This window comes from Dendrobates tinctorius, unplaced genomic scaffold, assembly GCF_039654945.1.
Source record: "Dendrobates tinctorius isolate UK_male_01 unplaced genomic scaffold, ASM3965494v1 ptg000220l, whole genome shotgun sequence".
NCBI lineage: Eukaryota > Metazoa > Chordata > Amphibia > Anura > Dendrobatidae > Dendrobates > Dendrobates tinctorius.
The window spans coordinates 152,415-177,161 of NW_027361887.1; the positions used below are offsets into that span (position 1 = coordinate 152,415).

General features: G+C 43.4%; 1 long non-coding RNA gene across 1 annotated transcript in view; it reads left to right on the plus strand.

Annotated features, from left to right (window-relative positions):
* The window catches only part of LOC141058929 (uncharacterized), a 266,551-nt gene that overhangs the window by 101,982 nt on the left and 139,822 nt on the right, over positions 1-24,747 (plus strand). Inside the window, exon 4 of the long non-coding RNA XR_012222352.1 lies at positions 10,413-10,573. This is a non-coding gene — a long non-coding RNA (uncharacterized lncRNA). The remainder of the gene's footprint in view (positions 1-10,412; positions 10,574-24,747) is intronic.

The window sequence follows — 24,747 nt, forward strand, 5'->3', positions numbered from 1 at the left end:
TGAATATGCGCTCCACACCTAAGGGAGCGGAGAGGCGTGCAGGCATGTGAGTATGGTGTGATGGAAGCTGGTGGCCTCTGTGACCTGCTGCTCCCCTCCTCTGCCGGCTTTCTGGGACCGTGACTCGTGTATAAGCCAAGGGGGGTGTTTTCAGCACAAAAAAAGTGCTGAAAAACTCGGCTTATACACGAGTGTATACGGTAAATATTCTTCTATTTGTCTCATTAATAAGTGACTACCTTTTCTCCCACTTCTTGTTTTTTTTCGAGTCTATCAAATATTTAACCCCTTCCTGCCATCCGACGTACTATCCCGTCCATGGGACCTGGGCCCCTATGCCCATGGACGGGATAGTACGTCTCAGCGATCAGCGGCGCCCATGTGGTGAGCACCGCTGATCGCGGCCGGGTGTCAGCTGATTATCACAGCTGACACCCGGCACAATGTGTCAGGGACGGTCACGGACCGCCCCCGACACGTTAACCCCTTGCACACCGCGATCATGTTTGATGGAGTTAAAGGGAAGCATCGGCAGGGAGGGGGCTCCCTCCGTGCTTCCCTGAGCCCCCCACAGCAGCGCAATATGCAGCGCTGCTGCGGGGGGCTCCTTTCCTCCAGGCCCCCGAATCCAAGATGGCGACGGGGGCCTTCAGGGGCCTGCAGGAAGCTGGCTTCCTCAGTGCCTGCAAAGCGCAGGCAAGAGGAAGTCTGCTTCAATGCCTGTGACAGATCGCTGATCTGTCACAGTGATCTGTGATGTGACAGATCAGCGATCTGTCACAGGACAGTGATGTCCCACCTGGGAATGTGTAATAAAGTTAAAAAAAAAAATTAAAAAAAAGTGTAAAAATAATTTTAAAAAAATCGCCAAATAAATTAGTAAAAAAAAAAAAAAAAAAAAAATATTCCCCAATAAATTCATTTTTTGAAAAAAATAAATAAAATAAAAGTACACATATTGGGTATCGCCGCGTCCGTAACGACCCGCCCTATAAAACTGTCCCGTTAGTTAACCCCTTTAGCGAACCCCTTAAAAAATAAAAATAAAAAACGAAGCAAAAAATGATTTATCATACCGCCAAACAAAAAGTGTAATAACGCGCGATCAAAAAGACGCATATAAATATCCATGGTACCGCTGAAAATGGCATCTTGTCCCACAAAAAAAAGCCGCCACACAGCATCATCAGTGAAAAAATAAAAAAGTTATAGCTCGCAGAATAAAGCGATGCAAAAATAATTATTTTTTATATAAAATAGTTTTCATTGCATAAAACCGACAAAACCTAAAAAACGACCTAAATGAGGTATCGCTGTAACCGTACTGACCCGAAGAATAAAACCGCTTTATCAATTTTACTGCACGCAGAACGGTGTAAACGCACTCCCCCAAAAGAAATTCATGAAACGCTGGTTTTTGTTCATTCTGCGTCCCAAAAATCGGAATAAAAAGCGATCAAAAAATGTCACGTGCCCGAAAATGGTACCGATAAAAACGTCAACTCGTCCCGCAAAAAATAAGACCTCACATGACTCGGTGAGTCAAAATACGGAAAAATTATAGCTCTCAATATGTGGTGATGCAAAAACTATTTTTACAATAAAAAGCGTCTTTTAGCGTGCGACAGCTGCCAAATATAAAAACCGCCATAAATAGTAAATCAAACCCCTCGTTATCACCCCCTTAGTTAGGGAAAAATAATAAAATAAAAAAAATGTATTTATTTCCATTTTTCCGTTAGGGCTAGGGTTAGGGTTAGGGCTTGGGTTAGGGTTAGGGTTAGGGCTGAGATTAGGGTTAGGGGTGTGTTGGGGTTCGGGTTGGAGTTAGAATTGGGGGTTTCCACTGCTTGGGCACATCAGGGGCTCTCCAAATGCAACATTGCGTCTGATCTCAATTCCGGCCAATTCTGAGTTGAAAATGTCATATGGTGCTCCTTCCTTTCCAAGCTCTGCCATGCACCAAACGGTGTTTTACCCTACATGTAGGGTATCAGCCTACTCAGGACAAATTGCAAAACAATTTTTGGGGTCCAATTTCTCCTGTAACCCTTAGGAAAATAAAAAATTGGGGGCAAAAATATCATTTTTGTGGAAAAAAATGATTTTTTTATTTTCACGTCCGAGCGTTATAAACTTCTGTGAAGCACTTGGGGGTTCAAAGTGCTCAGCACACATCTAGATAAGTTCCTTAGGGGTTCTCGTTTCCAAAATGGGGTCATTTGTCGGTGTTTCCACTGTTTAGGTACATTAGGGGCTCTCCAAAGGCAACATGACACCTGCAGACCATTCCATCAAAGTCTGCATTCCAAAACGTCACTACTTCCCTTCCGAGCCCTGACGTGTGTCCATACAGTAGTTTTCTCCCACATATGGGGTGTCAGCGTACTCAGGACAAATTGGACAACAACTTTTGGGGTTCAATTTCTCCTGTTACCCTTGGGAAAATAAAACAATTGGGGACTAATTGATCATGTTTGTGGAAAAAAAACGATTTTTTTATTTTCATGCCCTGGCATTATAAACTTCTGTGAAGCCCTTGGGGGTTCAAAGTGCTCACCTCACATCTAGATAAGTTCCTTAGGGGGTCTAGTTTCCAAAATGGTGTTATATGTGGGGGGGTTTCCACTGTTTAGGTACATCAGGGGTTTTCCAATCGCGACATGGTGTCCGATCTCAATTCCAGCCAAAAATGTCAAATGGCGCTGCTTCCCTTCCGAGCTCTGCCATGCGCCCAAATAGTGGTTTACCCCCACATGTGGGGTATCAGCATACTCAGGACAAATTGCACAATAACTTTTAGGGTCCTGATACCCTTGGGAAAATAAAAATTGGGGTGAAAAGATCATTTTTGTGGAAAAAATATTATTTTTTTAATTGTACCGCTATACGTTATAAACTTCTGTAAAGCCCTTGTGGGTTCAAAGTTCTCACCACATATCTAGATAAGTTCCTTGGGGGGTCTAGTTTCCAAAATGGGGTCACTTGTAGGGGGTTTCCACTGTTTAGGTACATCAGGGACTCTCCAAACGTGACATGGCGTCCGATCTGAATTCCAGCCAATTTTGCATTGAAAAAGTCAAACGGCGCTCCTTCCATTCTGAGCTCTGCCATGCGCCGAAACAGTCGTTCCCCCCCCACAAATCGGGTATCAGCGTACTCAGGACAAATTGCACAATAACTTTTGCAGTCCAATCTCTCCTGTTACCCTTGGTAAAATAAAAAAAATTGAACCTGAAGTACTTTTTTTGTGAAAAAAAGTTAGATGTTCATTTTTTTTTTTTAAATATTCAAAAAAATTCCTGTGACGCACCTAAAGGGTTAATAAACTTCTTGAATGTGGTTTTGAGCACCTTAAGGGGTGCAGTTTTTAGAATGGTGTCACTTTTGGGTATTTTCTATCAAAAAGACCCCTCAAAGTGGCTTCAAATGTGATGTGGTCCTAAAAATAAAATGGTGTTGTAAAAATGAGAAATCGCTGGTCAACTTTTAACCCTTATAACTTCCTAACAAAAAAAAATTTTGGTTCCAAAATTGTGCTGATGTAAAGTAAACATGTGGGAAATGTTAGTTATCAAGTTTTTTGTGTGCCATATCTCCGTGATTTAAGGGCATAAAAATTCAAAGTTGGAAAATTGCGAATTTCCATTTTTTTCACAAATAAACACAAGTTATTTGAATGAAATTTTACCACTAACATGAAGTACAATATGTCACGACAAAACAATGTCAGAATCACCGGGATCCATGGAAGCGTTCCAGAGTTATGACCTCATAAAGGTACAGTGGTCAGAATTGTAAAAATTGGCCCGGTCATGAACGTGCAAACCACCCTTGGGGGTGAAGGGGTTAAAAACAAAAAATATATTGAAAAAATGTTCAAAAAACCATAAAGAAAATGATGTGTCAGACTTTCTCTTGATGAAATGTATCACTCTGCGGTGGATTAGGCTGTGAAGCTGGTGAAAATACCGGGAGGAGAGGGCTTCAGTGACATGACTACTGAAGACGGAAACACCCTTCAGCAAGTGAAGAAGAGGATGAGGAACAGTTTGAACAACGGGTTTAAGAAGAGGAGGAGGTTGGCCCAACACTTGATCGACTTGTAACCATGGTCATAATCGGCAATGTATTTCATTGATTGGCTGAGGAATAGGACCTCCGTATGGTTCATAAGAAGCAGAACCAGCATCTCTCCATGACTATGTTCATCACTCGAACAAGAGGTTGGTTACGCATTTAGTGGTAGTAAAAGTTACGGATGAGGCTGAAGATACTACTGCCTCACCTGAAGAAGCTCCTGATGAAGTGGTGCCAATAGGAGAGCTGTAATGCTCTTCCATGCTGTGCAGTACAGTACTGTACATTCATCCCATTTTCATCACCTTCAATCATCAGTACTACACAGCTAATTCATCATCTTCATCATGTAGAATTTGTTTATGAACATAAGTAGTGTTTATAAAAAGGTGCAAAAGGTTAATAAGGAACTGGGGCCGATTAATAAGGGACTGGTAATGGTAAATAAGTGTGTGGGAGGGGTTTGTAAATCCTTAAAATATATAAATGCTAAAATAAATGTAAGTTTCTTACTTGGGGGATATTCAACTATCGTGTTGGAGGTTTAGAATGTAATGCCCGCGATAAGTGGGGGATCATTGTGTAGGATTGCTGTGGATTATATTCACTTTTTGCAGTGGTTTTGAGGATCTTTTTAAGGCAGATTCCAGGCAGAATTTAAAACCAATTGGGGGCAATATGAAAATAACACCTGACACCAGATAAAAAGGGGAGAAGTTGACTCAATCTTTGCAATGTATGTCTCTGTGCCACACTAAGCATGGAGGACATAAAGAGAAGATGAGAACTGTGAGGACTTGAGAACCAAAATTGTTGAAAGATATCAACAATCTCAAGGTGGGGCGTGGCTATGCCGTGATCGGGAGAGGACGATGGCTAGGAGAGCTCCTCATCATCCTGCTGGATCCTGGACCCTATATAAGATATACAGTGGGGAAAAAAAGTATTTAGTCAGTCAGCAATAATGCAAGTTCCACCACTTAAAAAGATGAGAGGCGTCTGTAATTTACATCATAGGTAGACCTCAACTATGGGAGACAAACTGAGAAAAAAAAATCCAGAAAATCACATTGTCTGTTTTTTTTTCATTTTATTTGCATATTATGGTGGAAAATAAGTATTTGGTCAGAAACAAAATTTCATCTCAATACTTTGTGATATATCCTTTGTTGGCAATGACAGAGGTCAAACGTTTTCTGTAAGTCTTCACAAGGTTGCCACACACTGTTGTTGGTATGTTGGCCCATTCCTCCATGCAGATCTCCTCTAGAGCAGTGATGTTTTTGGCTCTTCGCTTGGCAACACGGACTTTCAACTCCCTCCAAAGGTTTTCTATAGGGTTGAGATCTGGAGACTGGCTAGGCCACTCCAGGACCTTGAAATGCTTCTTACGAAGCCACTCCTTCGTTGCCCTGGCGGTGTGCTTTGGATCATTGTCATGTTGAAAGACCCAGCCACGTTTCATCTTCAATGCCCTTGCTGATGGAAGGAGGTTTGCACTCAAAATCTCACAATACATGGCCCCGTTCATTCTTTCATGTACCCGGATCAGTCGACCTGGCCCCTTTGCAGAGAAACAGCCCCAAAGCATGATGTTTCCACCACCATGCTTTACAGTAGGTATGGTGTTTGATGGATGCAACTCGGTATTCTTTTTCCTCCAAACACGACAAGTTGTGTTTCTACCAAACAGTTCCAGTTTGGTTTCATCAGACCATAGGACATTCTCCCAAAACTCCTCTGGATCATCCAAATGCTCTCTAGCAAACTTCAGACGGGCCCGGACATGTACAGGCTTAAGCAGTGGGACACGTCTGGCACTGCAGGATCTGAGTCCATGGTGGCGTAGTGTGTTACTTATGGTAGGCCTTGTTACATTGGTCCCAGCTCTCTGCTCTCTGCAGTTCATTCACTAGGTCCCCCCGCGTGGTTCTGGTATTTTTGCTCACCGTTCTTGTGATCATTCTGACCCCACGGGGTGGGATTTTGCGTGGAGCACCAGATCGAGGGAGATTATCAGTGGTCTTGTATGTCTTCCATTTTCTAATTATTGCTCCCACAGTTGATTTCTTCACTCCAAGCTGGTTGGCTATTGCAGATTCAGTCTTCCCAGCCTGGTGCAGGGCTACAATTTTGTTTCTGGTGTCCTTTGACAGCTCTTTGGTCTTCACCATAGTGGAGTTTGGAGTCAGACTGTTTGAGGGTGTGCACAGGTGTCTTTTTATACTGATAACAAGTTTAAACAGGTGCCATTACCACAGGTAATGAGTGGAGGAAAGAGGAGACTCTTAAAGAAGAAGTTACAGGTCTGTGAGAGCCAGAAATCTTGTTTGCTTGTTTCTGACCAAATACTTATTTTCCACCATAATATGCAAATAAAATGAAAAAAAACAGACAATGTGATTTTCTGGATTTTTTTTTCTCAGTTTGTCTCCCATAGTTGAGGTTTACCTATGATGTAAATTACAGACGCCTCTCATCTTTTTAAGTGGTGGAACTTGCACTATTGCTGACTGACTAAATACTTTTTTTCCCCACTGTAGTTTGTGACGCCACCTGTGGTATTCGGCAAGGGATAGCCGACGCTGCTTAAAAAGACCGCTGAGGCTGATGGTGATGCAGCAGAGTTGGTACAGCTCTCCACAGGTAGCGCTAAGTCTCAGGGCAATTATATTATAAAAGATGGTGATGATGGATGTAATGCAGGGCTGAGGTGACGCAGCAAATAAACAGGAGAACACAGCGGGGTGCAGTCTTTACGCTTTTACTCACATTTTGAGTTGCAAACCAGGGCACTGAGTACTGATGGTAATGGAGATCCAGCCAGCCTGGAAGCAATTTAGGATCCACTAAGCCAGATGGGTTGGAGGCCTCCTTTCTACGCTGTCCCATGAGGTCTAAAGCTATGCTCAGTCCTCTGTTCATAGAATCATAGAATCGTAGAGTTGGAAGGGACCTCCTGAGCCATCTGGTCCAACCCCCTGCTCAAAGCAGGATTCGCTAAATCATCCCAGTCAGATGTCTGTCCAGCCTCTGTTTGAAGACTTCCATTGAAGGAGAACTCACCACTTCTCGTGGCAGCCTGTTCCACTCATTGATCACTCTAACTGTCAAAAAGTTTTTTCTAATATCTAATCTGTGTCTCCTCCCATTCAGTTTCATCCCATTGCTTCTAGTCTTTCCTTGTGCAAATGAGAATAAAGTTGATCCTTCTACAATGTGACAGCCCTTTAGATATTTGTAGACAGCTATTAAGTCTCCTCTCAGTCTTCTCTTTTGCAAACTAAACATTCCCAAATCCTGCAACCTTTCCGCATAAGACAGGGTTTGCAGACCGGTCACCATTCTGGTCGCTCTTTTTTGAACTTGCTCCAGTTTGTTGATGTCTTTTTTAAAATGTGGTGCCCATAACTGGACACAATATTCCAGATGAGGTCTGACCAAAGAGGAGTAGAAGGAAATAATGACTTCACGTGATCTAGACTGTATGCTTCTGTTAATACATCCTAGAATTGCATTTGCCTTTTTTGCTGCTGCATCACACTGTTGACTCATATTCAGTCTGTGATCTATTAGTATACCCAAGTCTTTTTCACATGTGCTGTCACTTAGCCCTATTCCTCCCATTCTATATATGCTTTTTTCATTTTTATTGCCCAGATGTAGTACTTTGCATTTCTCCCTGTTAAAAACCATTCTGTTAGTTGCTGCCCACTTCTCCAGTTTATTTAAATCTTTTTGAATCCTCTCTCTCTCTTCTCTAGTATTATCTATCCCTCCTAGCTTTGTGTCATCAGCAAATTTAATCAGTTTACCCTCAATTCCTTAAGGTTCTTTAGTCCTTGCCTGTATGTCAGGCAGCTTGAGCCTTTCACAGGTGTCACTCCTTCGTGGTGGCTCTGGCTCTGGTATGCTGCTGTGCGTTCAGGTGTGTGATGGGGTCAGGAGGCCTGCAGTCTCCTGCCCTCCGGATTTGGCTGCTGGGACTGTTGTACCCGTGCAGCCACGGACTCTGGCGTCCAGTGTCAAGCGCTCTTCGCTGGGGTGAGCTTGGTCACAGCTCCAAACTTAATGTGTATGGCGGTGTAGCACTATAACACCTTATATTACTGGGTCATATTATAGTAATTTATATCTTGGCATATTTTAGTATACGTAAACTTTCATTTGTATTTATCCCTCATATTTTGCAGTACTCTGCAATTCATCTATAGCATTGCAGTACTTTTTGGAGAACATTATTTCTTGGTTATACTTGTATATTCATTTATTTTCAATGTGCATTGTATGTTTTGTCCTCTAGCACTTTATAGTACTGAATCATTTACAGTGGATTTAATTCTATATCTTGCAATACTTTTCACTTTTGCACAATTTTTGTTTTACAGCACTATAGCACTTTTTAGTGCAATTTTTAGAATATTATGGTAGTACTTTTCACGATATTATTGTCTACACTATATATTTAACTTACACATTATTAATAGAAAAAAGTTTTTTGAGCGATATATTTTAGCACTTAGCATTTTTTTTTACATATTTTTTATTTATTTTTTTCTGGTGCTGATATTATACAAATTTTGGCAAGATGTATTGATATATTTATTATTCAGATTTTTATGTCATCACATTATAATTTGGAATACAAAATATATATATATGTATATATATATATATATATATATATATATATATATATATATATATATATATATATATATATATATATATATATATATATATATATATATATATATATATATATATATAATTTATAGTTTTGGCTTTCCATCATTTTTTCATGCTGGATCCGTTTTTTTCTCATAGACTTGTATTAGTGACGGATGGCCACACGTTTCATCTGTCGTCCAACGGATCCATCAGAAAATCTCTGTCCGTCGGCCGGAGACAACGGACAGATGAACGTTTTTTGTGTACGTCGAAAAGTCGGATAGCGACGGATTCCGTCTTTTAAAACTGAGCATGCCCGGAATCATTTTTCTTCCTTTATTTTAACCCCCTGCGGCTGCTTTTTCTATTCTGGCACAAAATCCTTCTCTCTCTCTCACTCCAGAATTCTGTTTCTTTAATTCCTACAGCAAGGCTGCTACAACGGATCAGTCATAAAAACAGATCCAGTGCATTAGTTTTTTGCAATATACGCAGGATCCGTCCACTTGACGGATCTGAACACTTTGACGGATTGTGACTGATTGCAAAAGACTGGAGTGTGAAAGGGGCCTTAAGAAGCGAGATGTGGATGAGAAAAGGCGGTGGATCCGTTGCCAACCGTTAATTGACGGAATCTGCCATCGGATCCTACTTTTTATACTGAGCATGCCCGAATGAATGTCCTTTCATGATATTTAACCCCAAATCCCATTCTGGCAGCTAAATCTCTCTCTCTCTCGTGAAACAGGCCTTACTTTAAATTTCATGCACTAGCGTCTAAAGCGGATCCGTACAAAAAACGGATCCAGTTGCATCCGTTTGCCACAAGACAGAAACGGATCCGCTTTTGCACACTGGCGGATTTTGACTAACGCCAGAAAACTGAAGTGTGAAACAGGCCTAAGAGAAAGAAAAGACTCAATCTGAGAAGAGGTCACCTATAAGGTACCAGGATGTACATTTTTAGCTATTGGTACTGACTGCGTCTCATCAGTACTATGGTTCCTGTATAGTCCACAGTCTGATAAAGACTGATAACTCCCAGCATCTCCTTACCATTGTTAAGGACATACTGGGAGTTGTAGGTTCATGAGATACAAATGTATATGGGCCTGACTTAGAAGGATTCAGCTCATCAGTTATTAATCACATGATGTCATAGACCTAATGGAAAAGGGAAGAATTAGCTGGGTAGAAATGCAAAATGGGCGCCTTCGGCTTCATCTGCCTTGGGCACCCAAAATACTTTGTTTTGGCCCTGGTAACGGATAAAGCAAAATCCTACATGACCTATCAGTGTTCTACGATTTGGGTTGAGGACACTTATTGCATGTGGGCTGGTGAATTTTGTGTGCCAGGGCTGCTTTTTAGTCCCAACTCTGCCCTGAATCCCCTCGTGTATCTGAATGGGAGGAAGAGTGTGAACTTGTGCTAATTGTGCAGTCACACTTTGTCATCTCTGCTCCGTCCTGTCTTCCAGCGCAGGGTTAAATTGCTCTGACTTCATATCTGGCTTCATGGCTTGATCATAGATGCTGGATCCTCATCCCCCAACAAAATCTCACCAACCGAAGATTGTGAAAGAAACACACAAAACACTTTTATTGGATGTTAAATTGACCGAATTTTATTCCAAATCTCATCATTATTATTTCTTTCAGTGTCTGAAATTTAGAATCAGCCAATTACTATGAAAGAGACACTGAAAATGGCAGAACTCACAAAGAATTGTCCTTCAGCACTCAGGAGAGGAAAAACCCCCTGTAGTGGAAACCTCTAGGGAACCATGGCTGCAGGACTGCCCTTCCCTTGGGCTTAGAAGGTTAGTGCCAACATGTAACAGCAAATTGTACCTGAATTTGTACATTGTGTCATATTTGTTTTGGAGAAGCCTAATGCGACCTCTCCAGGCCGTACACATAAAGTGAAGGCGGCGAGTACCGGACGTGAGGGAGATCTGGCTGCAACATCTGTCACCCCATTGATCTGGCTGGCTAGGCGCTATGGCTGATCTGGCTGGCTAGGCGGTGTCCCCTTCCTCCCATTGTGGAGTGATGAAGCTCCAGGTCTCCAGACACATCAAGTATGGCTCCGTCTACGGCTGAATGACTTGTGGTTCTGGAATCTTCTCCTGCATCATAGATGTATGTGTTTATGACATCAGCGCAGTTGCCATAGTTATCACAGGTGTTTTATACTGTGGTTTCATTGGCTAGAAAGTCCCTCTCAGTGTTCCAAAGAATTAACCCTTGAATGACTGGTATTGTGCCTTTCTCCAGAAGCCTGTAAAATAAACTTGTCACTAGACAGGACCATTATCATTATTATATTTTAAAGTTGCCCCAACCAAAGTCTAATCATAGAATCATAGAATCGTAGAGTTGGAAGGGACCTCCTGGGCCATCTGGTCCAACCCCCTGCTCAAAGCAGGATTCGCTAAATCATCCCAGTCAGATGTCTGTCCAGCCTCTGTTTGAAGACTTCCATTGAAGGAGAACTCACCACTTCTCGTGGCAGCCTGTTCCACTCATTGATCACTCTAACTGTCAAAAAGTTTTTTCTAATATCTAATCTGTGTCTCCTCCCATTCAGTTTCATCCCATTGCTTCTAGTCTTTCCTTGTGCAAATGAGAATAAAGTTGATCCTTCTACAATGTGACAGCCCTTTAGATATTTGTAGACAGCTATTAAGTCTCCTCTCAGTCTTCTCTTTTGCAAACTAAACATTCCCAAATCCTGCAACCTTTCCTCATAAGACAGGGTTTGCAGACCGGTCACCATTCTGGTCGCTCTTTTCTGAACTTGCTCCAGTTTGTTGATGTCTTTTTTAAAATGTGGTGCCCAAAACTGGACACAATATTCCAGATGAGGTCTGACCAAAGAGGAGTAGAGGGAAATAATGACTTCACGTGATCTAGACTGTATGCTTCTGTTAATACATCCTAGAATTGCATTTGCCTTTTTTGCTGCTGCATCACACTGTTGACTCATATTCAGTCTGTGATCTATTAGTATACCCAAGTCTTTTTCACATGTGCTGTCACTTAGCCCTATTCCTCCCATTCTATATATGCTTTTTCCATTTTTATTGCCCAGATGTAGTACTTTGCATTTCTCACTGTTAAAAACCATTCTGTTAGTTGCTGCCCACTTCTCCAGTTTATTTAAATCTTTTAGAATCCTCTCTCTCTCTTCTCTAGTATTAGCTATCCCTCCTAGCTTTGTGTCATCAGCAAATTTAATCAGTTTACCCTCAATTCCTTCATCTAAATCGTTGATAAAGATGTTGAACAATACAGGGCCCAGGACAGAGCCCTGTGGTACCCCACTTGAGACATTCTTCCAACTGGATGTGCAGCCATTTACGACCACTCTTTGGGTCCGATCACTAAGCCAGTTATGAATCCACCTAACAGTTGCCTTGTCCATTCCATACTTAATCATTTAATCATTTAATAAGTGAGCGCATCTAGAGTTGATGTGTATCAAGCGCAATCATTCCATTAAGCCCTACTAAATGCATAAATGCACAATATGAGAACAGAGCAGTCTCATAGAAAATGAATGATACCAAGGTAAATGCAGTTAGATATGGGATGCTATATAGGGGCTCATACTGTATATAGGAGCTATATGGGGACTCACACTGTATATAGGAGGCAATATGGTGGCAAACAATGTATTCAGGAGGCTATATGTGAGTGCTCATACTGTATATAGGAGGCTATATGGAGACTCACACTGTATTCAGGAGGCTATATGTGGGCTCATACTGTATATAGGAAGCGATTTGCAGGCTCATACTGTTTATAGGAAGCAATGCGCAGGCTCATACTGTACATAGGAGGCTATATGTGGATGCTCATACTGTATATAGGAGGCTATATGAGGCCTCATACTGTATATAGGAAGGGATGTACAGGCTCATACTGTATATAGGAGGCTATGTGCAGGCTCATACTGTATATAGGAAGCAATGTGCAGGCTCATACTGTTTATAGGAGGTAAACACTGCATTCAGGAGGCAATATGTGGGTGCTCATACTGTATATAGGAGGCAAATACTGTATTCAGGAGGCTATATGTGGCCTCATACTGTATATGGGAAGCGATTTGCAGGCTCATACTGTATATAGGAGCCTATATGCGGCCTCATACTCTATATAGGAAGCGATGTGCAGGCTCATACTGTATATAGGAGACTATGTGCAGACTCATACTGTATATAGGAAGCAATGTGCAGGCTCATACTGTATATAGGAGACAAAAACTGTATTCAGGAGGCTATATGTGGGTGCTCATACTGTATATAGGAGGCTATATGCGGCCTCATACTGTATATAGGAAGCGATGTGCAGGCTCATACCGTACATAGGAGGCTATATGTGGCCTCATACTGTATATAGGAAGCGATGTGGAGGCTCATAATGTATATAGCAGGCTATGTGGGCTCATATTGTATATAGGAAGCAATGTGCAGGCTCATACTGTATGTAGGAGGCTATATGCGGCCTCATACTGTATATAGAAGGCTATATGCGGCCTCATACTGTATACAGGAGGCTATGTGGGCTCATACTGTATATAGGAGGCTATATGCAGCCTCATACTGTATATAGGAAGCGATGTACAGGCTATGTGCAGGCTCATACTGTATATAGGAAGCAATGTGCAGGCTCATACTGTATATAGGAGGTAAACACTGCATTCAGGATGCTATATGTGGGTGCTCATACTGTATATAGGAGGCTATATGCGGCCTCATACTGTATATAGGAAGCGAAGTACAGGCTCATACTGTATATAGGAGGCTATATGCAGCATCATATTGTATACAGGAGGTTATATGTGGGTGCTCATACTATATATAGGAGGCTATATGTGGCCTCATACTGTATATAGGAAGCGATGTGCAGGCTCATACTGTATATAGAAGGCTATATGGGGACTCACACTGTATATAGGAGGCAAATACTGTATTCAGGAGGCTATATGTGGGCTCATACTGTTTATAGGAAGCGATGTGCAGACTCATACTGTTTATAGGAAGCGATTTGCAGGCTCATACTGTACATAGGAGGCTATGTGGATGCTCATACTGTTTATAGGAAGCAATGCGCAGGCTCATACTGTACATAGGAGGCTATATGTAGGTGCTCATACTGTATATAGGAGGCTATATGCGGCCTCATACTGTATATAAGAGGCTATGTACAGGCTCATACTGTATATAGGAGGCTATGTGCAGGCTCATACTGTATATAGGAAGCAATGTGCAGGCTCATACTGCATATAGGAGGCAAAAACTGTATTCAGGAGGCTATAAATGTCACCTGCTTAACCCAGCAGGAAGTTAAATGTCACCTGCTTAACCCAGCAGGAAGTACGGCGGAGTCTACAAATCACTAAAATTGACAAATCCCCGGGCCCGGATGGGATACACCCCCGAGTACTGCAGGAATTAAGCACAGTCATAGATAGACCATTATTTTTAATCTTTAAAGATTCCATAATAACAGGGTCTGTACCACAGGACTGGCGTATAGCAAATGTGGTGCCAATATTCAAAAAGGGGACAAAAACTGAAATTGGAAATTATAGGCCAGTAAGTTTAACCTCAACTGTGGGTAAAATCCTGGAGGGTTTTCTAAGAGATACTATACTGGAGTATCTGGAGAAGAAAAACCTTATTTACCCAATATCAACATGGGTTTACAAGAGACCCTTCCTGTCAGACTAATCTGATAAGCTTTTATGAAGAGGTAAGTTCCGGACTGGACCAAGGGAATGCAGTGGACGTGGTGTACATGGACTTTTCAAAAGCTTTTGATACGGTGCCACACAAGGTTGATACATAAAATGAGAACAATGGGGATAGGGGAAAATATGTGTAGGTGGGTTAAGAGCTGGCTCAGGGATAGGAAACAAAGGGTGGTTATTAATGGAGCACACTCGGACTGGGTCACGGTTAGCAGTGGGGTACCACAGGGGTCAGTTTTGGGCCCGCTTCTTTTTAACATATTTATTAATGACCTTGTAGAGGGCATAGAGAGTAGAATTTCAATATTTGCAGATGACACTAAACTCTGCAGGGTAATTAATACAGAGGAGGACAATTTTATATTACAGGAGGATTTATGTAAACTAGAAGCTTGGGCTGATAAATGGCAAATGAGCTTTAATCGGGATAAATGTAAGGTCATGCACTTGGGTAGAACGAACAAGTTGTATAATTATGTGCTTAATTGTAAAACACTGGGCAAAACAGTCACTGAAAAAGACCTGGGTGTATGGGTGGACGACAAACTCACATTTAGTGGCCAGTGTCAGGCAGCTGCTGCAAAGGCAAATAAAATAATGGGATGCATTAAAAGAGGCATAGATGCTCATGAGGAGAACATAATTTTACCTCTATATAAGTCACTAGTGCGACCACACTTAGAATACTGTGTACAGTTCTGGTCTCCGGTGTATAAGAAAGACATAGCTGAACTGGAGCGGGTGCAGAGAAGAGCGACCAAGGTTATTAGGGAACTAGGGGGTCTGCAATACCAAGACAGGTTATTACACTTGGGGTTATTTAGTTTGCAGAATCAAAGGCTTAGGGGTGATCTTATTACAATGTATAAATATATGCGGGGACAATACAAAGACCTTTCTAATGATCTTTTTACTCTTAGACCTGTGACGGGGACAAGGGGGCATCCTCTACGTCTGGAGGAAAGAAGGTTTAAGCATACTCACAGATGCGGATTGTTTACTGTAAGAGCAATGAGACTATGGAACTCTCTGCCATATGATGTTGTAATGAGTGATTCACTACTAAAATTTAAGAAGGGACTGGATGCCTTTCTTGAAAAGTATAATATTACAGGGTATATACACTAGTCTCCTTAATATTGCGTTGATCCAGGGAGCTAGTCTGATTGCCGTATGTGGAGTCGGGAAGGAATTTTTTTCCCCAATGTGAAGCTTACTGTTGCCACATGGGGTTTTTTTGCCTTCCTCTGGATCAACATGTTAGGGCAAGTTAGGATAGGATATGGGTTGAACCAGATGGACTGAAAGTCTCCCTTCAACCTTAATAACTATGTTACTATGTTACTATATGTGGGTGCTCATACTGTATATAGGAGGCTATATGCGGCCTCATACTGTATATAGGAAGCGATGTGCAGGCTCATACCGTACATAGGAGGCAATATGTGGCCTCATACTGTATATAGGAAGCGATGTGCAGGCTCATACTGTATATAGGAGGCTATGTGGGCTCATATTGTATATAGGAAGCAATGTGTAGGCTCATACTGTATATAGGAGACTATATGCGGCCTCATACTGTATATAGAAGGCTATATGCGGCCTCATACTGTATACAGGAGGCTATGTGGGCTCATACTGTATATAGGAGGCTATATGCGGCCTCATACTGTATACAGGAGGCTATGTGGGCTCATACTGTATATAGGAGGCTATATGCAGCCTCATACTGTATATAGGAAGCGATGTACAGGCTCATACTGTATATAGGATAAAGTACAAATATATCCCAAATACTGGAAAAAAATTCTTCAAAGGCTCAACTCACTGGAAATATAATAGCAAAAAAAATCTCATAAATGAGCTATTAAGCATCACAAGAGATCAAAATTGGAGTTTTATTCGGTCGTCCATGACAGCACCACCTGAGAGAGGGGATCCGCCCTTTAGGAACAGGAAACCTACAGATACAAAAAGGGCGGCACCTCTCCCACGCATCAGTTGGTTTCCTGTTCCTAGAGGACAGGACTCCCTACAGATCGTCCGTCATGGAGTCGACGAGGGATTCCCAGGCCGGCTGAACGCCTCAGGTAGCGGGGGGATCTCCTACCTCGGTCCAGTTCGGGGTCCCTGGAAGCACCACGGTGGGGCCGGGTAGGTCGCCACGGCTGTGGTTGGAGCAGGTGGAGCATAGGGTCCGGTGGACAGCCGTCTCCAAAGTGCGGGCACCAGGTACGTATACGCCCCTCCTGAGTCTCCCCCTGAGGTCCGGTCATCCTCCCGCGTCCGGGTCGGCGGTCGCGCACAGTCGTCGGGCGCAGGCGGGCGCATGTGGGGGCGGCGGGCACACCGGAGCCGGGGGAGCCCTGCCGGCTCCGTTCCGCGCGCTCCCGCGGTCTCTGACGCACGGTGGAAGTGACGCGGCGGAAGGGGCGGAGCCGGGGATGCCGAAACCGGAAGTCGGGTGCTGGCCGACCTTCCAATGTGCGCCGCGTGTGCGCGGCGGTCCGGGGGGACGCGCTGTACCCGTGGCGAGGGGTGGGGGGAGGCGGAGCATGCAGGGGGGGGTCGCGGATGCTGGGGAGGTGCCACGCCAGAACCCTGCTGACCCGGGTACAGGGAGGCCTTAAAAGGCAGGAGGCAACGCTGCGGGGGTGCTTCTGAAGGCCCAGCGATGGATATGACAGAAGCCCCCATAGAGCAGCAGGACGAGATACAGGAGCGGCCACAGAAGGAGGCCGTGGCGAAGCCTCATGCGAGTGGCCAGCAGAAGAAAAAACGATCGAGTGAACAGAGCCGCGGAAGTTCCTCCAGACTAAAGGACCCTCCTGCTTCCCTCCGTGATCCGGTACCTGCCTCACCTGCATGGGTAAGAGATATTCGTGAATGTACCCTGATGCAGTGTTCCCTTATGTATTTTTTGCAGGGGAGGAAAGCTACGGGAAAACAGAAGCACAGGGAATGTGCCCTCTGTAGTTGCCCCTTGCCAGACGGCCACCCCAAAAGATTGTCAGCCATGTGTGCGACAAACGGTAGGGGTTGGAAGGGAATGAGGGCCAGGGATAGACTGACAGGCCCTTACATTCTCCCCCGTCCTTACAGGTAGCGGAAGAAACGCCAGATTTCACCACAAGCCTGAGAGAAATAATCAGGACAGAAATGAAAGCCCTGTCAAAAAGGGATTCTTCTAGGGGGAGAGAAGTTAGCTTCTCAGGTTCGGAGTCCTCGGTTGCTCCTAGGAACAATGACTCCTCGGATTCCCCGGCCTCCACTTCGTCTTCTTCGGATGAAGACTCGAGCCGTTTCTGCTTCCCGTTAGACCAGATGGACAAACTAGTTAAAACAATAAGGTCCACCATGGGAGTAACAGACTCAAAACCAGAAATTTCGGCACAAGACGTGATGTTCGGAGGTCTAGATCCCAGGAAGCGCAGGGCCTTCCCTTTAAATGATAAGGTCCAGAGCTTAATAGATAGGGAGTGGAAAAAACCCAAAAAAAGAGGCTCCTTGCCACCGGTCTTCAAACGAAGGTACCCATTTGATGACCCAGTGGTGAACAGATGGGTTAAGGCCCCTAAACTGGATGTGGCAGTAGCCAAAGCCTCCAGAAAATCTTCCATCCCTTTCGATGACATGGCTTCCCTAAAAGACCCGCTGGATAAAAAAGCGGATTCCTTTGTAAAGGGATCATGGGAGATGTCAGCAGACGCCCTAAGACCAGCGATAGCTGCCACTTGTACAGCCAGATCCATGATGGTCTGGCTAGATCAACTGGATTCCCATCTGAGAGATGGAGCCTCAAGAGCATCCATTCGGAAAACCCTACCAATTATCCAGAGTGCCGCTGCTTTCCTGGCCGATGCCTCAGCAGACTCTGCAAGGATGGCGGCTAGATCCGCAGGGTTATCTAACGCAGCTCGAAGGGCCCTCTGGTTAAAATGCTGGCCAGGGGATATCCAGGCCAGGTCACGACTCTGCTCCATTCCTTGCGAGGGGGAATATCTATTTGGCTCTGCCCTGGATGAACTGTTAGAGAAAGCCGGGGATGATAAAAAGAAGTTTCCGAGCCTCCCGAATCCTTCTTATAGACGCCCCTTTACCAGGAAAGGATATTTCCATAGAAGGTCGTCCAGAGATCAGGGCAGATGGGATGACAAAAGAAGGAGAGGTACAGGTTTCATGTTCGGAGCAGGGGGCGCCAGGAAGGTCCAGCACGGGACACTAAAAAGCCGCCCCAATGACTAGAGGCCCTGGTAGGGGGGTGACTAGCTGCCTTCTACCCAGCCTGGTCCATGATTTCGGATAGTAATTGGATACGGGGGGTGATAGCTACGGGTCTACAACTGGAATTCACCCGGGTTCCCCATGATCGATTTAGGGTCACCCCAATCAGGTCCTCCACATCAGAACAAGCTGCCCTGGAGGCCGAGGTTCATGATCTTTGCCTTAAGAAGGTCCTAACTGTGGTTCCAGAAGGTGAAAGGGGGAAAGGTTTCTACTCCCCTCTGTTCCTGGTCCGCAAGCCAGACAGTTCCTTTAGGACTATAATTAATCTTAAGTCCCTTAATGAATTCTTGGTTATACGCCCGTTTAAAATGGAAACAATTAATTCAACAATAAAATTATTGTTTCAAAACTGCTTTATGGTGGTGTTGGATTTGAAAGATGCTTACTACCATATACCCATTCATGCAGCTCATCAGCGCTTCCTCAGAGTGGCGGTTCAGTTAAATGGGTCAGTTGAACATTTCCAATACGCGGCCCTCCCCTTTGGGGTGGCAGTCGCTCCCCGGGTATTTACCAAAGTAGTAGCGGAAGTTATGGCCCATCTACGTGAATCTGACATTCTAGTAGTACCCTACTTAGATGACTTCCTGATTATAGGAAAAACGGCAAAACATTGTACGGAACAGCTACAGAGGGCAATGTCTGCCCTGGAGCGGTTAGGATGGCTGCTGAATATGAAAAAATCTCGGTTACAGCCGATGAAAAGCCAGCAGTTTTTAGGCCTGATTCTAGATTCTGAGAAACAGGAATGCCGTCTGCCTCCAGAGAAGCTTGTTCGTTTACACTATCAGGTCCTAAATGCTTCCAATAACCCCACCATGTCCCTTAGGAAAGCCATGTCCCTTCTGGGTTCCCTTTCCTCCTGTATCCCAGCGGTGCAGTGGGCCCAGTTTCATTCAAGAACACTTCAGGGTGAGGTTTTACTGCATCAAAGAATCCTCGGAGGTTACTTAGAGGGCCAGCTAACCTTGTCCCGAAACACAAGGGAGTCCCTAGAGTGGTGGCTGGACAAGGATAATTTATCCAGAGGAGTTCCCTGGGAATTCGACATATCCCGCATAGTCACTACGGATGCTAGCCCTTCCGGCTGTGGGGCTCATATGGGTGAGGTCGTGGTCCAGGGCCTATGGGACCAGCACCAGATAAATATGTCATCTAATTTGAAAGAATTGACAGCAGTAGAACAGGCAGCTAAGAAGCTACTTATGTATCTGCAGGGCCATCATGTGCGAGTGCTCTCCGACAATCAGGTCACCGTGGCTTATATCAACCACCAAGGTGGGACTCGTTCCAAACCCCTGATGAATGTGACAGAACGGTTGTTCCAACTAGCAGAGCAGCATTTTCTATCTTTGACAGCGCTACACATAAAAGGGAAAGAAAACATTATGGCAGATTTCTTAAGCCGCAATCTGCTAAGGCAAGGAGAATGGTCCCTAAACATCTCGATCTTCCACCTGATTGTGCAAAGGTGGGGACAGCCAGAGGCAGACCTCTTCGCCACCAAAGAAAACAGAAAATTGAGACTATTCTGCTCCCTAAATCCCAGAGACAACCCCCTGGCAGTAGATGCCTTTCTGATAATGTGGGACTTCAGGCTAGCATATGCCTTCCCTCCCCTATCGCTACTACCCTTGGTGTTGAGAAAGATCAGGAAAGACAGAGCAAGGGTTATAGTCATCGCCCCATTTTGGCCCAGGAGGGCTTGGTTTTCTTGCCTCAGGACCATGTCGGTGTCCGATCCTTGGGTTCTTCCGGACATCCCGGATCTCCTATCCCAGGGCCCAGTCTTCCATCCTCAGGTGGCTGGCCTACATCTGACGGCGTGGAGTTTGAGCGGGCGCTCTTAAAAGATAAAGGCTTCTCCCCAGACTTAATTAATACCCTTCTTAAAAGTAGAAAGGCCATTACTACCAAGATCTATGTTAGAATTTGGAAGAAATTCCTTCACAGCTCGGGAATAGTCGCTGGGGGTTCAACACCTATAAATCAGATCTTAGAATTTCTTCAGAAAGGTCTGGACATGGGGCTTTCCACTAGTACCCTTAAAGTACAAGTAGCAGCCTTAGGGGCCCTCTTTAGCTGCAACATCACGAGTAATTACTGGATCAGTAGATTCATTAAAGCAGCAGGAAGATCCAGGCCGGTAGTGAAGGATAGATTCATGCCATGGGACTTGAATCTAGTCCTCACGGCCATGACGGAAGCTCCATTCGAACCTATTTCATCAGCTTCCATAAAAAACCTGTCCCTCAAAGTAGCGTTCCTGGTAGCTCTAACCTCTGCTCGCAGAGCTAGCGATATCCAGGCATTATCTAGGCGTCCTCCTTATATACAGATTAAAAATGAGCAATACTCACACCTGATCCAGCGTATTTACCTAAAGTGGTTTCTAACTTTCATAGGACTCAGGAAGTAGTCCTTCCATCCTTCCTCCCTAATCCGGCTAATAAGAAGGAAGAGAAACTACATACCCTGGATGTTAGGAAGTGCCTTATAGAATATGTGGCAGCTACCGATCCTTGGAAGAAAGAGGATGCCCTGTTTATTTCCCACCAAGGCCCTAGGAAAGGTTGTAGAATATCAAAGAATACACTAGCCAGGTGGATTAGAGAAGCGATTGCCTTAGCATACACCTCAAAAGGCAGGTCGCCACCCGGGAAGCTGAGGGCACATTCCACCAGAGCCATGGCGACCTCGTGGGCCGAGAGATCAGAAGTCTCCATTGACCAGATATGTAAGGCGGCTACTTGGTCCTCTCCGAGCACCTTTTATAGTCATTATAGGCTAGACTTGGGTGCTTCCACAGACCTCTCTTTTGGAATAAGGGTGCTGCAGGCTGTAGTCCCTCCCTAAAGTAGTTATTACTCTCTGTAATTCTCTCAGGTGGTGCTGTCATGGACGACCGAATAAAGTCTTAGTTACTCACCGGTTAACGGTATTTTTCGGAGTCCATGACAGCACCCGTATATTCCCTCCCTTTAGTTTAATTTGGGTGTGCACTTCTTATACGTACACGGGTAATTTAAATAGTTGTGTATAGTATTGTATATAAGTTATGCTATTAACCATTGTGGTCCTCTGTGCTCTGTAATCCAACTGATGCGTGGGAGAGGTGCCGCCCTTTTTGTATCTGTAAGTTTCCTGTTCCTAAAGGGCGGATCCCCTCTCTCAGGTGGTGCTGTCATGGACTCCGAAAAATACCGTTAACCGGTGAGTAACTAAGACTTTTCAAGCTAAATAATTTTATTTAGAATAATTAACAGAGCATAAATGCTAAATGCAAGTTACAGCAGACATAAACACAATATAGCAGTTAATAAAGTTTTTATCTGTATAAAACATGTAGTTTCTTTGCTTTCCTTTCACAAATAGAATGCATAGTAAACAGCAAATTCTCCATTTACATAATATGTATGCCCAGATAAGGTTTTGCATACAATAAGTGCCCAGAGTAAACTGCTGAATATAAAGTGCATAAGTGCCTTGTATCAAATAAGCCTGGTAGGCATTAAGTGTACACAGAGTAAAAACTGTCTATGCAAATTCCAGAGTAAGATACAAGGACTGCATTAGAAAGTAACAACTTACATGTGCTGTGTATGTCGCTGTAAAACCTGCCGCCCCTACGCGCGTTACGCCGCAGCTTCCTCAGGAGGCGTGGTTTACAAGTGCCCCGGATCTAGTTTATATAGTGCGGTCAACCAATAAACCGCTTTCCCTAATAAAGCTTGTAAAATTCAGGACCTGCGCTGTAGTGTCCACAATGACGTCAATAGTATCCAGTTCTAAACGTCCACAGCATTATCGGCGCATGCGCTGTTGAGTCCCCACTATGTACAGCGAGTCTATCATCAGCATGAAAGCGGCTCAAGCTGCAAAACAGCCAGAGACAGCCACATACCAGACTGAGCACGTCAGAAGGCTCCTAGGGAGGACTGAACTGGGCATGCGCTCAAGTGAGGACAAGAAAATAAAATAATTATGAAGAATAATAATCACTATTTAAAGTGATAGCAAGTGTTGAAAGTGAGGGGATAAAACATAATGATGCTGAAATAATTATAGCGGTGTGTATGAACCATTAAAGTGAATATGCCTGACATAGAGTGCAAAGGCACACACATATGTGTCAATTATAAGCACACTATGCAAGCAATAAAAATTTTTTAACAATTAGCATAATGTGTATGCAGGCTATATGAAAGTGTATGTGCATCATATAACTATAACAACTATATATCATGTCTCTGTTAAAAAACAAATGTACATAAAAATAACACATGGCATTCAATACATACATCAAATGTCATATATCATAAAGTAATTATACAAACAATTATGTATAATGAATAATACATAGCACAAATATACAAAGAAAATTGTGAAAAAAATAAAAAATGAGTGAAAAAAATATATATAAAAATAAAACAAAAATGTAAATGAAATAAACAAAAAAAGAAAAAATGAATAAAAATGTGAACAAATAACATGAAATATTGAAGACCCAATGGGTACGAAAAGAGCCGTAGATTTCTTGTGAGAGGAGTGTTTCTTCATAAAATCTTGAAATGCCCTCAACAATGAATTCCATGCCAGATCATATATTGCGATGCGAAGATAGAGAACTGGAGTATAAGCACAGGAAAAAATAATTAAAAACAGAAAACTAAAACCAAGACTAAAAAGATACCCATACGATTTTTACAGAAAGGACCCAAAACCATTACTCTCATTCAATCATGTTTTTTTTGCTACTGTATATAGGAGGCTATGTGCAGGCTCATACTGTATATAGGAGGTAAACACTGCATTCAGGAGGCTATGTGGGTGCTCATACTGTATATAGGAGGCAATATGCGGCCTCCTACTGTATGTAGGAGACTATGTGCAGACTCATACTGTATATAGGAAGCGCTGTGCAGGCTCATACTGTATATAGGAGGCTATATGCGGCCTCATACTGTATATAGGAAGCAATGTGCAGGCTCATACTGTATATAGGAAGCAATGTGCAGGCTCATACTGTATATAGGAGACTATGTGCAGACTCATACTGTAAATAGGAGGCTATATGTGGCCTCATACTGTATATGGGAAGCGATGTGCAGGCTCATACTGTATATAGGAGGCTATACGTGACCTCATACTGTATATAGGAGGCTATATGCGGCCTCATACTATATATAGGAAGCGATGTGCAGGCTCATACTGTATATAGGAGGCAATTCAAAAGCAGGAAATATCCAGCTACAGATCCAGGGAAAAATTGTTAAAAACAAAAAATGAAGGAGAGCGATAGTGGCACCTGTGTAAAAGGTTTTGTAACTGCTGCGACTCTAGACCAGACCAGGTCTAGCCGACCAGAGTATAAGCCGAGGCACCTACTTTTGCCACGAAAACCTGGGTGAACTTATTGACTTGAGTATAAGCCGGGTGTGCATTGACCACTCATCCCTACCGTGGTATGCATGGTTCCCTCGTCCCTGTCATTGTCTGCATGGCTCCTTATCCCCTATCTTTGTATGTATGATTCCTGTTAAGAAAAAAAAACATCCTATTTACCTGCCTGCGCGCCGTCGGTGGCACTGCATCTTGTTCCGGCCATATAACACGGATAATTCTTGGTAATGACAGTGAATATTTAGAACAAATTCAAAACATTAATTATTCAATAGAGCCCAATAGCAAAAGCAGCGTTTTGAATGAACAATCACATTTCTTGGTAGAATCATGCAGGATTTAAACTTTTGATGTTTGTTTACTCCTCTCAACAGCCCAAACAAGTTTCTAAGAGGATGAGTTTGCAACTATACTTTTGGAGAAAATTCAAAACATTCATTATTCAATAGGCCCCAAAATAGCAAAAACCATAGGTTTGAATGAACACTCACATTTCTTGGTAGAATCTTGCAGGATTGAAATTTTTGATGTTTTTCTACTCCTCTC